At 43.7% G+C, this 15,517-nt stretch overlaps 1 pseudogene; it reads left to right on the top strand.

Annotated features, from left to right (window-relative positions):
* Positions 1-14,859: 14,859 nt before the first annotated feature.
* On the top strand, positions 14,860-15,287 carry LOC142424311 (microtubule-associated protein 1 light chain 3 beta pseudogene; annotated as a pseudogene).
* The last annotated feature ends 230 nt before the right edge of the window (positions 15,288-15,517 follow it).

Genomic DNA, 15,517 nt, shown 5'->3' with positions numbered 1-15,517 from the left:
TATGACCTACTATAAGGGTGGGTCAGACTGCTGTGTAGGCCGAGTTCCCCGGTGGCTTAGTGACGAGCAGTGGTGAGATGTTTCAGCAGCTGGAGTGGGGGCTGGAGCCTCAGTGAGTGCCCTCAGGCTGCTTTAACCTGGTTTATCATGGTACTCTTAGCAGCTCCCTTTTTGTTTAGTAATAAAAAATAATTTAAAAATTTTAAAAATAATTTTTAACAAAATTTTGGGCATAAAAAGAAAAAAATGGAGAGAGAGGAAGAAGGAGAATCTATAAAAGAGGAGAAAAAGCGGTGATAATAGAAGTGGAAGGAGAAGAAAAAAGAGATAGAAGGAAAACCTACAGAAAAGGGGCAAAGAGAAGTACTAGTAATAGTGAAAAAGGAAGAAGAAAGAAGAGAGGAAAGGCAACAAAGAAAGTAAAAGAAAGAAAAGAGAGAAACCAGCGCGAGATAAAAGATGTATATATGTATATGTATATGTATGTATGTATATATATATAATTTCCCCCTTCTCTCTCTAAGCTCTGATGATTCCTAATAGAATGTGGAGGTGGGGGATGCCTTGCTTTCACAGGACGTGGTGCTATTCTGGGCTCCAGTGCCGGGTTATGTGGAGGGAAATGCTCTTTAGATCAGCAGGCCTTCCCAGGTCCCTGCAGGCCTGTAGAGTTGAGCCTGTGGGTGGAGGCTACACAGGCAGGAGCAGCTCCCCTAGGGCGGGCCTCCTGCACCGCCTGGAAAGTGCTGGGGCCACTATTGGTGCTGAGAGAGGCACAGGCCCAAGCGCCAGCCTCCTATGCTGGCTGGGAAGGGCTGGGGCAGGCTTAGGAGCTGGCACTGGGAGCCCCACAGGGTCCCTCGTTGGTGAGAGGCAGCTGGAGCACACGAATGGCTCTGGTAGGGACTGCAAAGCCGTGTCCCAGGCTCCCCAGCAGGCTGGGACGTTTATTGCTTAATCCACCAGCCCTGTGAGCAGTGCAGGCAGGCTTCGCAGTGATGTGGTGCGAGCCAGATCAGACAGCGGTGGCTCTGGCGGGAAACTGCGGACAGTGGTTCAGAGCTCCGAGCTGCTGGCCGCTGGAATCCCCGCAGCGCATGTGGGGGTGGGACAATGCTACTTCCACAAGAGTGCAGAACCCTGTCACTTAGTGCTCCCAGTGGGCAGGGGCACTCACTCTTGCGTCTGGTGCTGTTGATGCTGGACGGGGCGCCCTCAGCAGGCAGACTCAGCTCCCCGGGCCACAGCTATAGGTCTCCCAGGCCAGCCTGCAGCAGCTTCGGTGGAAACGCAGTGGGGGGAGGGGGGGAATAGCAGCGGCTGGGCTATGGCTCACACTGGTGGGAAGTGCTCAGCGTAGGTTCCCGGGCCGGGACTGGAGCCCGTGCTAAGCTGACTGGGGATGGGTGGCCAGGCAAACGGAGTGCCAATGGAGAGGTCCCAGGCAGCGGTGTGGTGGAAGGGCCCCCATGGGGGTCATCAGGCAGCCCGCAAGTCAATTATCTGGGCCTAGGATGGAGGGATGTGGGCCCAATGGCAGATCGCTGCCGCTGCCACTTGGGGAGAGAGGAACTGTGGGAAAAGGAAGCTTCTCTTCTAGTGGGGTCCTGCAAGTGGGCAGCTGCTGTAGGGGGTACCGCAACAGCTGCGCGTGTCTCAGGAGTGCTGGGCTCGGGGTCCCGGTCTAGGGATGGAGTGGGGCTATAGCTAGTCACAGCTGCGATGGCGGCAGCCTAGTGACAGATGTCCCACTTATCCGGTCCTGTATCACCCAGGTCCCTGCTCAGGACAAATACATGGGGTGGGACTGGGGTGCTGTCCCAGTGGGATATTTTACTCACCAGACTCCTACCGCTCAGCTACCTGGACACCAAACTAGCTTTGTTGGAAAGAGCTCTCGGAGTATGCGGGTCCCCTGGTTGGCCATCTTCCCAGAATCAACAATAGCATCTTTACACCACAGCTGTGCTTTCCCAAGAGACCCACAGCCCTGTCAGAAGAGAACTGATAGCCTTCAGTGTCCACGGCTGGGATTTTAACCTAGTGCCTGAAGAATGATTTGCATAGGAGGGAGCCCTGTGCTTATGAATAGATGCTCCTTTGTTTCTTCTGAGCCCATTGTAGGGTAATTCTTCTTTTGGACTCACCTGTGTGATAATTTGCAATGAGAGAGCACTTTTTCCTAGAAAGTGTCTGTGAATGGTCAAAGGACAGCCCAGGATTTCTGAGCCCAGTATTCTCTCCCTCCAGCCCTTCATTGCTCCTGCCCTGACTGAGGCTCCCATATATCCTGTACATCAGGTCCCGGGCAGTAAAAAGTTCCTTGAAACCAGCAGATCCACCGCACAGTGTCTTCTTTACCTCACACTCTCCAAAACACATTTCTTTTAGATATACTGATGCCACTTACTCAACCTCCTCAAAGTCCTTGTTAATTTTCATATGTGGTAAATATATGTTTTAGAAGAATTAATTCCAGACCAGTCCCAAGGAGTTAGGGATTGATGATGCCTCAAATATCCACCTCTTCCATGATGCCATTCAGTACCCCTTTCCACCCACTCCTCCCTTGAGGATATTTCCTCAAGTTTCTGGGCTCTTCCAGCTCTTATACCAACTCATATATCCATTGCTTCAAGCACATTTGTACATATGTCGCCATCATCCTTTTCAAAACATTTTCTTTCTACTTGAACCCTTGGTATCAGCTCCTTATTTTATTCCTCCCTCCCCCACCCTCAGAACTCTTGATAAGTTATTATTATTTTCATATCTTACACTATCTGCTGCCTCCCTTAACCCATGTTTCTCTTGTTTATCACCCTGGGTGGGGGTGTTGCATGTACATCATTGTGATCAGTTTCCTCTTTCTCCTCCGGCCTTCACCCTGCCATCATGGTATTGTTACTCCTATTATTGTTCTGGGGGGGGGGGTGGTTAATCTGTCCTGGGTTCGTGTTGAGAGCTCTTAAGAGATCACTGGTACATATAGTTTTATGTTAGTATGTTAGTTATTAAGGTAGCAGATAGACATTGGGCCTCTACTCAAGTATCCCCTCAATGAAAGAGCACTTTGTTCTAAAAACCTGACATTCTGTGATGCTCACCTTCCTGACTCAATCGCTGAAGACAAAATGAGTGCATAAGCAGTGTGATGAATAAAGCAGATGGTGCCTGGCTATTAAAAGATAGACCCTCGGAGGTTTTAAAGGCTTAAAGATAAACAAGAGGCCATCTAGCTGGGGAGCAACAAAGCCCGCATGGAAGAAGCACACCAGCCTGTGTGATCATGAAGTGCTGACAGGATCAGGTATCAGGCATATTAAGACCCAAAACAAACAATCATATTCATGCAGACGAGGGAGGTTGGAGTGGAGACCCAAAGGGTCACAAGGAAGGAACGAGCCAGCCAAGTGCAATATAGCATTGATGAAGCATACCACTTTTCTCTAGTTCTTTAATGTTTTCTCCCACCATGTTTAAGTTGTTTTTGTTTGTATGTTTGTTTTATCAATCTTGAGTTTGTTTTGTTCATGGGATATGGTATGCATCCTGTGCAGATGGAGATCCAATTTATAATCACCATTTGATGAATCGAGAAATTCTTTCCCATTCAACATATTTTTCCCATTCATATTATTTTGGCTCTTTGTTGAAGGGTTTTCTGTTTTCCAAAGTACCATGCAGTTTTGACTACTGTGGCTGTGTAATAGTTTTTGATGTTGGGTATTGGAAGGTCTCTTATTTCATTCTTCATTTTTTGAAATTTATTGCTTATCCTGCATCTCTTCCCTGTTCATATGAAGTTGATAATTACTTTGAACATTTCTGTATAGACTAAAGTTGCTACTTGGTCATTATTTTGTTGTAATTAAAGACTGACTTCAGTGACATTTATATTTATATGATACTGACTCTTCTTATCAATGAACATGGGCTATTCTTCCACTTATGTAAGTCCCTTTTGGTTTCTTGTTGTTCTGAGGTACCATGGAATAGGTTTCTGACTTATAGAAACCCCAAGCACAACACAAGGAAACACTGTCTGGCCTGTGCTGCCCTCACAGTTGTTCTATTGTTTGAGCCCATGCTTGCAGCTTCTGTGTCAATACATTGTGTTGAGGGTATTTCTTTTATACCCTGACCCTCTTATTCACCAAGCATGATGTTCTACTTCAGCAGCTGTTCTCTGCTGACATCGTCCTGTCATTCTTCATTCTAAGGAACATTCTGGCTGCTCTGCTCTATAATTTTCTTTGTGCACTTATTTTATTTCTCTGGATTGTTTTAACCCTGGGTATTGTAAATGATAGTTTCCTTTGTTGCTTTTTTTAGAGCTCTCATTAGTATACAGTAATACTATTTACTTTGTGTTCATTTTATATTTTGCCATATCGTCATGCAAACTTTGTCTCATCTTTGTTTATTTCTACATAGACTATTATATATGTGGATAATGAGAATTTTACTTTCTGTTTGCCTGACTGTACTGTTATGTAATAGTTCTCGCTAAGATATCCAGCACAAAGGTGAGTAAGACTGGTGATAGGGGACATGTTTGTCTGGCTCCTGTTTGCAAGGAGAATGCTATTAGTTATTCCCCAGTGGAAGACGGTTTGAAGTAAACCAATGGCACGTGACAGCAACAATGAAAATGTTCACTACCAAATATATATATTTAATATAATATATACACTGGCATATATATGAACATAAGTTTCTGCAAGGTTACAGAAAACTTTATTAAATAAACATGTTGTGTTTAATATTATCCTTATTCAAGGCCAATACATATATGAACTCAGGGTCTCTGTCTTTTAATGCACTGTTACAAAACACAGATTGTAAGGATTAAAGAGCATTGTGTTCAAATCCAGGACTAAGGTGAAACTGATGCCAGCAATAGTACTGCATGGAAAATCTCACATGCATGGGAAAGTTGTACAATGATTAAAGAAGACTGATACAGAGTTTGTCCTTATAATTAGGTGTTGGGGAATATTGAGGACATCATTGACTACCAGGATAGTGATAAAATTCTGTGTTGGAAGAAGTACCATAAGAATATTCCTTAGAAGTTTGAATGTTGACAGTCAGATCAGAAACTGTGCTCAAGATTTCAGAAGGGGCCATTCCCTGGAGAATGACATTTTGCTTTCTGATTAGAGGATAAACAAGATGCATTGTTACTGTAACAATGTGATAAGACATGCCAAATATGATGATGGCTTAGGATCAGGCAGTGTTTTATTCTGTTGTACATAGAAACACTATCATTAGGAACAAATTCAATATATACCACTTGGTTTGGATTGAGGAAATGTGATTTATAACCAGTAAAATGTTATCTAAAAATTATTGCTAGAAAAAGTATGACAAATGAAGGTCTAAATAATAAATTAAATCACTGTCCTATGATAACTCTTTTTATCTGAGAATAATCAGGATTTACAAAGGACAAGCACTAATGTTCTTATCTAAGGCTTTTGCTGAGTGTGAACAGTGAAGAGTGAGATAAAAAGGAAAGCTTGGACTTCCTCTGCACCTGCTCCCAGCAGGCTTCCTTTACTACATGCAAACTGAGCACCAGTTGCAGGTCCACCCATTTCCTGCTGGGAGATATGTGTCTGGGCTCACTGTGACTTCCACACACTGTGTCCCTTGTACAGTAATACATGGCTGTGTCCTGTGCTTTCAGGTCTGTCATTTTTAGAGACACTATGTTTGTGGGCTTGTCCCTGGAAATGGTGAATCGTGTTTAAACTGATGGGAGAGTACCACTAAGTACTCCCACTTGGATTACTCACTTCTACAACCCCCTCCAGCCCCTTCCCTGGAGCTTGCTGAACCCAGTGCAGGTGATAATCAGGGAAGGTAAATCCAGAGGCTTTACATTATAAGCTCAGAGAAGTCCCAGGCTGTGTCACATCTGCTCCAGACTCCACAAGCTGGACATCACAGAGAACACCTGAACAAAGAGAACAGAGACTACACTCAATCCAAACTGCAGCGCTTAGACCAAGTCTGATGTAGGAGGGAAATTACCTTTGACAGTGATCAGAAGGGAAACCCATATCAAAGCTGTCGACATGATGTGGATGAGTACAGACCAGGGATGCTCTGAAAGGACCTGCACACACAGAGCATCGAGTGCCTTTCATTATCAGAGGAGGAGGGACTGCATTTGCATTTTTTTTTGTTCCAGTGGACATTTATGAGCCACCATCCATGGATTCCTGAGACCTGATGCTCAGAGTTACTCTGCTTCTTGCTCTATGGACCACATGAGAGCTGCAGGGCAGTGGCTGCCCCTTCCCAAACCTATGTATAGAGGCAGGAAGCATAAGAAAGGAGGACAAATGTTAACAGAACACTCAAATAGGAAAAGGGGAGATAATCAGCAAAGGCAAATTCCACGACTTTTCTGGACAGACTCAGAGAACCCCCAGGCTGTGCCTATCTCTATGGCTGACTAGTGAACAAGAGAGAGAATGTACACACTGCCTAGGTACTTCTAGGTTATCAGCACATAACACCAATTAAATCCAGTAAGTGGCTGCATAGAAGAAATAAACAACCAACTGTACTTTGTGCCTCAGTTAATTCTGTAAGCTGTCTATATGCTTTTTGTTACTGAAAGGAAATCTACTGTGTATGGAACCATGGGTCTACTAGCTGGTCCAAATGGCATATTACCAGTATGCGATTTCTCCTATAATATCGCATGAAAAGCTGACCTTCTGGGACCTCTCTATGCTCCTTCCTGTACACTGGAAGAAGTGGTTGAAAATGTTCCTAATATCAAAAATGAACTTTTACTCAATCCTGCTGTCATCTGGAAACAGTTCACCTAAAATGGCAAACACTGGACTTGATTGTACTGTCAACACCACCAGCACACACACTTCAGTTACAACAAAATCGTGGATTAGTTACTGTTTCTATCCTTGTTTACATTCTCTTTTTTGTTCAGAAGTCAACAAATGGAGCACCAAAGGAGATACTCCTGGGGTTTTCTGGGTGGTGATTATCAATATCATTCATATCTGGACAGTGTTCTAGTTGTTAGCAAATAGATTGTGGGAAGACCACTCTACTTTCAGTTTGTGTAATACTATTATGAAATGAAGTCCTAACTGACCTCTCCTGGAATCAGGATTTGGAGAGAGTTTAGAGTGGTCAAACAGGGCTGAAAACTCTGTTCAATTGTGCAGGTCACACAGGTGTGCATATATTGTGGCCTACACAGGAGCTTCTGTGCCTTATCTATGTTAATTACCAGTGGGATCTTTAAAAAAAAAGCTGGAGCAGAGAGTTATCCAGCAGATGATTGCAGCCATAGAACTTTCATTCTCACTGTAAAGTCAATGGTGAAACACTACGATCCTTTCTTTATTAAAATCACGAGAGAACACATGGGGTAAAATATTTCTGTTGCTAACTGATGCTTCAGTTCTGATGCAGCGATCCAATGTACAACAAAATGGAACACCACCCAGTCCTGAGCCATCCTCACAATTGTTCTTAGATTTGAGCTCAAAGTGTATCTTGTCTAAAGTCTTCCTGCTTGAGGAAGAAAAGTCCTGTAGCAAAATATACAAACACTAATGCATACATATTACCATGACACAGTAACATATATACTAAACGGGAACACATGCACAGAAACTCGCATAATTATATTTGTATTTTCACAGTCACAGTAATATACATATGCATATTTTGAACAAATTAGCATATACATGCATACTAGAACAAACCTTCATACAGTACCCACTCAATAATAAATACATATGCATTTACATAAAAAGATAAAAAAACACACCCTAAAATATACTAGAACTAAACAATAAAAGCAATGCAGACAAGACTACAAGTTCTATCACATAGTATTACATATTACATCAAAGGGTAGGACATATATATTAGCAAAACCAAACACAGAGAAATATATAACATGCTGGCAGTTGTCTCCAGGCTGCTGCTAAGCACCCAGGGCTGCATCAGGGGAGGTCCATGTGGCTTCTTCTCAGGGATGTCTCACAGGAAGTGAGCCTTGCCAGTTGATGCAGGGAACTGGGTAAGGCAGCTGCACCCTGGTCCAAGCATCAGAAAGCAAGAGACCAGAGAAGTAGAAAGGCAAACCTCACTGATTTCTCTCTCTACCCTTTTATCAACCTCACATATGTTTGTCGGCCAGGTTGGAACTATAATCTTTTTTTTTTCATTTTAAAAATATTTAATCATTTTATTAGGGGCTCATACAACTCTTATTACAATCCATACATACATTAATTGTGTAAAGCACATTTTTACATTCATTGCCCTCCTCATTCTTAAAACATTCGCTCTCCACTTAAGCCCCTGCCTTTTTCCCCCCTCCTTTTTTCCAGTTCCTATCTGTACCAGTATACATCTTCTGATATATCCAGATTTGGAAAGTAGAATTGGGATCATGATAGTGGGGGGAGGGTCAGGGGAATGGAAGGAAGCTTTTAGGAACTAGAGGAAAGTTGTGTTTCATCATTGCAACACTGCACCCTGACTGGCTTGTCGACTCCCCGTGACCCTTTCATAGGGGATGTCCAATTGCCTACAGATGGGCACTGGGTCCCCACTCCTCACTCCCCTTCATTCACTATATGACTTTTTTGTTCTTTGATGCCTGATATCTGATCTCTTCACACCTCGTGATCACACAGGCTGGTGTGCTTCTTCCATGTGGGCTTTGCTGCTTCTGAGCTAGATGGCTGCTCGTTTACCTTCAGTCTTTAAGACCTGTCTTTTGATAGCCGGGCACCATCAGCTTTCTTCGCCACTTTTACTTATGTACAAACTTTGTCTTCAGCGATTGTGTCAGGAAGGTGAGCATCATGGAATGCCAGTTTGATAAAACAAAGTATTCTTGCATTGAGGGAGTACTGGAGTAGAGGCCCAATGTCCATCTGCTACCTTAATACTAAATCTATGCATATGTGCACATAGATCTATTTTCACATCCTCCTACATATATTTAAATATGTACATGCCTTTATTTAGACCTCTATAAATGCCCTTTGCCTCCTAGCTCTTTCCTCTATTTCCTTTTACTTTCCTCTTGTCCCACTATAATGGAACAATAATTTTTAACTATATCTAAGTGGCAAAGACATTTATCTGCAGAAAATAGGCTTTTTGTTTGTTTGTTTGTTTGAACAAATTCCTCTTATGCTCCTCTGCATTTTCATCCATGTGGGTCCGTGTTATCTTTGTATCTTGAGTAATCCCTGAAGTCCAGCCCTCTCCCTCCATTGGGGTTTGTGTCCAGGCTCCGACTGCCTTTCCCTCTGTGTGTGTGTCTGACTCAGAAATATGTGACCATAACTATAGCAGTCATAGAGCTAGCAGAGGGAATTTCAGTCTCTGGCATGTCTCTAGAGAAAGATATTCTGATCTGGAGTGATATTTGGAGGTACTGCCATCCACTGAATGTGTAGGGAACCAGTGGATGCCCTGAAATGAATAGGACTTGTATAGTCCATGGGAAGGGGACACAGGACAGGAAGGGAGGTGAGTTCTGTGGATGAAAATTGAGATTCAGAATAAGAGGTGCTTTGTCTTTCCCTTCCCATCTTTGTATCAATATTCACAACTACTAAATGAAACAAAACACCAAATTTGAATTCAGAGAAATGATTGACTCTCAAATGAGTCTGCGGTGAACAGGGGCAGACAGGCGTTGTGAATTATGACAATGAATGAACTCAGAAAGGAAAATTCCTGATTGTGTGAATGGAGACAGGATGACTTGACTTTGGACAGATCTACTGGTGATAAGCTCTTTCAGTGCTCTTTTGTCCGAAAATATATAATAATAATATAGTTAGATCCTGCGAACAGCAGGTTCAGTTGTCCCTGGTTAGGAGGGATTAAAGGAGGGGAATTAAATGCAAGGGAGAAAGTGATTGAGGAAACAGATGAGATGAAGAGAATTAAACCTAGACATAGGAATTACCAATGAATATGGGAAGTATAGGGGATTGAAGATGAGAAAAGAACAGAAACTAAGTTCAAAATCATCATATCATTATAGGGAGGTTGGCTCATAGTGCTGATAGAAGTGAGGAGATCCACCATTTCCCTGCGGGATACTGAAATGGACAAGAATCCCTAGACACACAGGAAGCCAGTGGTGATGCTCCACCTCTGGGTCTTGTGCTTTGTGAGTCTGGAGAGCCCCTGCAGCCATGCCCTCCCACCAGGGAACATTTATGCCTGCATTAACCTCCAGTTCCCCTCACTGTGTGTCTTCTGCAGAGTCAGACATGGCTGTTTCCTTGAATTTCAGGTTGTCCATTTGAGGATATCGTGTGTTCTTCCTGTTGTCTCTGGAAATAATTTTTAACTATATCTATATTTTGGGAGGATGTCAGATGCTTACAGGCATCCTCCCTGAGGGCAATCTGTTGCCAGACTGCAGTGGGCCCCACTCCTTGCTGTGAAAGACAATGGACGCCTGCAGTCATCTATTTGGTTCCAGTAGGTGGTTTACACCCTACTGATAATGGTTCCTATGGAGATCCAGAGAAAAGTCAAAGTTAAACTGTCATCCTAAACCTAGGATCTGCCCATCTTGTCACATATATACTCCCAATCCCTCCTCTTCCTATTACATGTATGTCCCTAGACCACCCCCTCTCATTACTGTATTATCTATAGCACAGCCCCTTTCTGTGACATATGTCCTCATCTGTAATTAGGGGGTTTGAATGTCCCCAGAGAAGATAACAAGCCCGGGCTAGCATTAAACATTCTCCCTCCCTCCACGTGGATCACCAAGCAGGGTGAGCATGCTACCATGAATTGTGTCTGACTCCATTTATTTCAATAGTTCTCTTCTACCTCTCATGCTCTCCATAACTTTACTATGACTTTTACTTATTATTGTTGTACAGTTGCACCTACCAGACCCATAATGATGTGTTAGGGGCTGGCTTCCCCTGACAGTGAGTTAGCCCTTCATAGTCTGTGTGGGATATCCTACCAACACTATAAATGTATGAAACCCACTGCAGCCCCTTCTCTGGATCTAGGCAGACCCAGTAAATATTAAAGCGACAGATAGTGAATGCAGAGACTGCAAAAGAGTCTCAGAGAAGCCGCAGGCTGCCTCAAGTCTCCCTCAGATTCCTCCAGCTACATCTCTCACTGGACACTAGAAAACACACAAACATCCTGGTTATCATATTCACTGTCTGTAACTCATGTCCACTTATACATACTTGCTATCCATCAAATCATCTTTTAAAATTCCAGGAAGTAAAAGTCAGCACGATCCAGACTCTATAATGACTTAATGTGTTAAGTCCTGAATGGGGTCACCTGGAAATTCCAGCGCTGGGCACCTCTGCAAGACTTTCAGAGGTGGGGCTGGGTGGCTCTCATCAGCAGAGGGGGGGCTCTATTTGAATACCCTCTGCCTATATATCCATAAGTGAAGTTGAATGACTACTAAGAGGGTCACTCCCAGAGTAGATAAGAATGTTCTAGGTATCTTGGAGAGCCATGTGGGTTTGGTTCATTATTCAGTGGGCTGCTAAAAGGTGTGTCATTCCAAATCACCAATTGCTCTGCAAGAAAAATGTAATGCTCTTACTCCCATTAAGGTGTACAGCCTCAGAAGCCTATAAGGGCAGCCCTACTCTGTTCTATAGGGTCCTTATGAGAAAGAATTGACTTAATGGAAATGTCAACCACAGTTAGAGACACTTCCTAAAAATGCAGGGCCCCTCTCCACCTCTTTAAGTGTGGTCCTCGTTCTTTTACTGAACCAGTTAAATATTCCTGGTAGAATTAGATATTTAATCTGACTCAAGCACCCTTATCTAATGTGGTTTTATATTAACTTTTGGAAGAGGAAAATCCATATGCTAAAAGGAAAGCCTTCCCCAGCCCTCTCAGGACCTGCCCTTAATTGTTCCCTTGAGTTGGATATGAGACTGGCTCCCAAGTTACCTTCCCTTCACAAGGCCTCTGCACACCAAGCACTTGAAGGTACCGAGTTAACCTTAGAATTTCTATAGATGCTGAAGCTCTCTGCATCCTTCAGAGAAGCCAAAGCTGTTTGCAAATTTGCATAACACATTGGGAAGTTTCCAGGGAGTCTTCCATTGCCTCGAAAGAAGTCCCATATTTGAGCAGTTGATTGTGTTCTCCAAATCTGGGTATTTTGCTTTTTTAAAATGTTTTATTGGGGCTCATACAACTCTCATCACAATCCATACACACGTCAATTGTGTAAAGCACGTCTGTACATGAATTGCCCTCATCATTTTCAAAGCATTTGCTCTCCACTTAAACCCTTGGCATCAGATCTTTTTTCCCCTTCCCTCCCCGCCCCCCTCTCCCTCATTAACCTTTGATAATTTATAAATTATTATTTTGTCACATCCTGCTCTGTCCGACGTCTCCCTTCACCCCCCTTTCTGTTGTCCGTCCCCCAGGGAGGAGGTCACATGCAGATCCCTGTAATTGCTTCCCTCTTTCCAACACACTCTCCCTCTACCCTCCCAGTATTGCCACTCACACCCCTGGTCCTGAAGGTATCATCCACCCTGGATTCCCTGTGCCTCCAGCTGCCCATCTGCACCAGTGTACATCCTCGGGTCTAGCCAGACTTTCAAGGTAGAATTCGGATCATGATGGCGGGGATGGGGAAGAAAGCATTTAGGAACTAGAGGAAAGCTGTATTCTTCACTGGTGCTACATTACACCCTGACTGACTCATCTCCTCCCCTAGAGCCCTCTGCAAGGGGATCTCCATTGGCCGACAAATGGGCTTTGGGTCTCCACTCTGCACTTCTCCCCTCATTCACTATGGTAAGATTTTTTTTCTGATGATACCTGATCCCTTCGACACCTCGTGATCGCACAGGCTGGTGTGCTTCTTCCATGTGCGTTTTGTTGCTTCTGAGCTAGATGGCCACTTGATGGTATTATGCTCTCTAATACTATATGCTTCCTAATGACCATGAGGCACTTTGATGCTTTATTCAGAATCTCAAAACTTCAGTTTCTCCAACTTTCAAAATGATATACAATTATCAACTATTTCAAGAATTGTAAAAACATGTTTTGTGTTCTCTTCAAAAGATATTTGGGCTGAGATGAACACAATACAGCGTCAATCTACTGGCATTTGGCTGAACTATAAGGATGGAGAGAAACTGAATATGTTGAAAGAAGCTCATTGAGGTCAGAATTTAATGGTATAGAGACCACTGGTCCTTCTGGGATTGATTTCAACTTATCCAAAGTTTGATGTGTTTCTCCCGTCTTCTTAGAAAGAATGACAGATTTTCATTTTCAGTATCTTCCCGGCAGGAAAATAAAAGAGATATTTGGACTGTACTTGCTGAGGAGTCCCTGGAGAGGCTCTGGACTTGGGTAAATTGGGAAAGTCTAGACACAAGAGGAAACAAACACTCAGCACCCTGCACTTGCTCCCATGGCAAAAACTGGGTCCCATGTACCTGAGCTTCCTCTGCTGCCCTCTTGGTCTCCTGACACTTGAGATGTTTGATCACTTCCCCTTCAGTGTCTCCTGATACTTTTCCCACAGAATACATGCCAGTGTCCCCAGGTTTCAGATTGTTCGTGGTTGCAGTGCATTGATTTGAGAAGACAGGGTTGTTGCTAAAACTGCCATCACTAGGCTTCTTTGCTACATAATTCAGGCTTTGTTTCTCAGAGCCTGATAGATCTAGAAACTTGCTAGCTGCAGACATGGCAGTGAGAGATAGCCGTCTGAGAAAGCGTTCCCAACCCATGACTGGTCTGTAGCAGCTCTACCTGCACGATCACACCTAGGAAAAAGGGGGAAAGGGGAGCGCAAATTTAAGAGTTCTAAGATGGAAAGCACTATTTTTGACATTGAAAGTGCTCACAGGGTAGGACATAAGTGTCACCAAGAAGAATCCGGAAGGGTGTTACCTCCACAGGCATCTCTGATCAACATGGGAAGGATGAAGGCCCCAAAACCTGACCTTCACATGTGACGTGGAGTTCTGCTGCCATATTTTACACTGCAGGTGATTCGTGTGTGCTGGGTTTGTGGAAACAGGAGCAGGATGTTTCTAAGTAGGAACAGCTGAGTGATGGCCCCTAGAGGGGATTTTCCTGACCCATGTTCTATGATTCAATCTCTCCCCTTCATCATTTGCACTGACTGTGGACAAACAAGTCCTCCCTGAAACCATGGGTAGTTTGGTAGAAATGCATGTGGTTGGCCTGAGACGTGAACCACAATGAATGAAATTCCCGAGGATGCCATTTTCCTTGGAATATTCCACTTTCTCTCTGGGGAGCTGAGTCCTATCCTAAGGACAAGGGCAGTCTATGAGAAATTCAGGCTGTTGGGTTAAAGTGAGGGTAAAATGATGAATATTTCTGAACATCCACGTCTCTTAAAAACACACATTTTAATGATACTTTATCCACATATTATACAATTCAGTGATTAAATAAAAGGGTTGTAAAATCTTTACCACGATCAATTTTAGAATATTTTCTCCCCCCCATAATCATTAGTATTTATGTAATATTTTCACATTTTTCAAAAATACACACAACAAAGAAGTCACTAATTGAACAACTTCTACATGTGTGATTCGGTGCCATTGACCATTCTTTTTATGTTGTACAACCAATTATTGTATCCTCCTGTGAATTGTTCCACAAACATTAAAATTAATTCACTGCCACCTAAGCAAAAACTCTTCCTCCTTCACGCATAGTAAAGTTTGGTTTCTGTTTAAAAATAATTTTCTTGACAGGGGAAGTTGCCGTCGTCCTAGTCTGAGCTACCGTCTGACGCCGCCGCCACCGTCCCGCGCTATGCCGTCTGAGAAGACCTACAAGCAGAGCCGCTCATTTGAACAGAGTGGAAGATGTCCGGCTTATCCGAGAACAACATCCTACTAAAATCCCGGTGATAATAGAAAGATACAAGGGTGAGAAGCAGCTTCCTGTGCTGGATAAAACCAAGTTCCTCGTCCCCGATCACGTCAACATGAGCGAGCTCATCAAAATCATACAAAGGCGCCTGCAACTGAACGCCAACCAGGCCTTCTTCCTGCTGGTTAGCGGCCACAGCATGGGGAATGTGTCCACGCCCATTTCTGAGGTGTGCGAGAGCGAGCGGGATGAAGACGGCTTCCTGCACATGGTCTACGCCTCCCAGGAGACGTTTGGCATGAAGCCGGCTGCCTAAGACCAACCAAACCATCTCCAGAATGTCACCCCTTACTAAGGGGCGGGGAAGGAAAGGGATGTTAGCGCAGGTCGATCGGTCAGCCCCTCAGCACAGGCCCTCACCTCTGCAGTGTCCCGCCCACTGGAAGTTGTAGCATGTTTCCCTCACGCAGTGCGCACCCTCAGCTTCAGCAGACTATTTTTATTTAACTCAGATGTTAGGTTTACAAATAAAGTGCTTTGCATTTTAAGTTGCCAATAAAATAAACATTGGAGTTAAAAAATT

The sequence above is a fragment of the Tenrec ecaudatus genome, chromosome 13 (genome assembly GCF_050624435.1).
Source record: "Tenrec ecaudatus isolate mTenEca1 chromosome 13, mTenEca1.hap1, whole genome shotgun sequence".
Lineage (NCBI taxonomy): Eukaryota > Metazoa > Chordata > Mammalia > Afrosoricida > Tenrecidae > Tenrec > Tenrec ecaudatus.
The sequence above is the reverse complement of the archived record's forward strand: the minus strand, read 5'-3'. Positions and strand labels throughout refer to the sequence as shown.